We start from the raw sequence: 1,632 nt of genomic DNA, 5'->3' as shown, positions 1-1,632 counted from the left end.
TGTCCCAAGTAAGCCGAAGTCTCTTTGTTCCCGATTCTAAGAAGCATTCCTTCTAAGCCTGAGTCATTCATTCTGCAGTCTGTGGTTTCTTCAATCGTCTTTGCCAACACCGGCATTCAAAGGCATCACTGAAGTCGTCTGTGGTTCTTTCTCAGTGCCAGTGCTGAGGTTTGAGCCAAGTAGGGGTGACTCCTGGGTTCAAGTCCTTTCCTCGGGCTCAGTTGGATTGTCAGGGACTGGGTGTCAAAAACTTGGGCACCGCACTTTGGCCTGAACCTCTGGCTCCTACTAGGCTGGGCAGTGGGGAAGGTCAGGGTCACAGGGTAGTCTGTTGGGTGGCCAGAGGACATAATCCTCAGAGGTCTCTACCCCCACCCTCCCCTCCCCAGCTGGTCAATCTGTCCAGACAGTGCTCCTGTGGAATACAGGAGGTGCTGGAAGTCAAACAAAGGGGTCTGCAATCAGTCAGCTGCTTCCTCACCTCCCAAAGCCTTATTCCCCCAAGTCAGCCCTGGGTCATAATGAACTCAAGGAATGCCTGGAATGTTGTGGGGCCAGACAGCCTGGGAGGCCCTTGCAGACAGAGGAGATGCTGGCATTGTGCTTGGTTTGCCCAGACACCTGACCCAAAGCTAGGGAGGTCATTCTCCCAACTTTGATTGTGTCTCCTCCCTGGGAGCAGCTTCCCACTTACACCATACCAGTGGGACGTGGTCCCAGGTTTTCTGCTGCAGCTTTGGACTGGGTTGTGCTCACACAAACATTCCCCCAACGCCAGGGGCTTGAATTCTGCACCACGGCCACCCCAAGACTCAACAGAGGCCCTGCTCCCCAACCCCAGGTGAGACATGGTAAGAAACTCCAGCTTTCTCATTTGAACATCATCCTCATAGGGCCACCTGGACTGCCCCTCCAGAGCCAGACTTGCACGATGCCTCAGGGTCCCTCTCACCCATTCACATATTCAACAAAGGTGTTTTCAGCACCCACTAGGTGCCAGTGCTGGTCTAGGAACTAGCCTGTGTGGAGCCAGACCACCTGGAAGACCCCTGAGAACAGGAGATGGTAGAACAGAACAGATCTAAACCCTTGCCTTCTTGAGGCTCAAGCACTAGTGGCGAGCTGACCAGTAAACCTCCAGACCCGGCAAGGCATAGTTTGCTCGACAGTAATGAACAATAGAGTGGAACACACTGACAGCCGTATGGGGTGTGTTGGGGGGCTTGCAATTCTAAACAGGGTGGTCAAGAAAGGAGCTGTTTGATGAAGGCTTGAAGGAGGTGAGAAGTGAGCCTTGTGGATAGAAGTCTGAAATAAGCACCTTCCAGAAACAAAGGGGATGGCTCGTGCGAGCGCCTTTGTGTCAGGCCCGGTCAACTAGAGAAACAGACCCAGTGACAGTCATATACGATGTATGAGCGAACTTTATATCAAGAAGAAATTATGCATCAGTAAAACTTCCCAGCCCGGTTCAGATCATTTCCATAAGTCCGATATTATCCCATAAATCTGATATGAGCCCAGGAATTCCTCTTCAGACTCACACAGCACACGCAACGATGCCAAGTGCAGGAAGATCACAGGCCGGTAGGTGGAAAGTCCTGTGGATCCAATGGCGGTGGACGCATCTCC

This window comes from Tenrec ecaudatus, chromosome 8, assembly GCF_050624435.1.
Source record: "Tenrec ecaudatus isolate mTenEca1 chromosome 8, mTenEca1.hap1, whole genome shotgun sequence".
Lineage (NCBI taxonomy): Eukaryota > Metazoa > Chordata > Mammalia > Afrosoricida > Tenrecidae > Tenrec > Tenrec ecaudatus.
Note: the sequence above shows the minus strand (reverse complement) of the source record.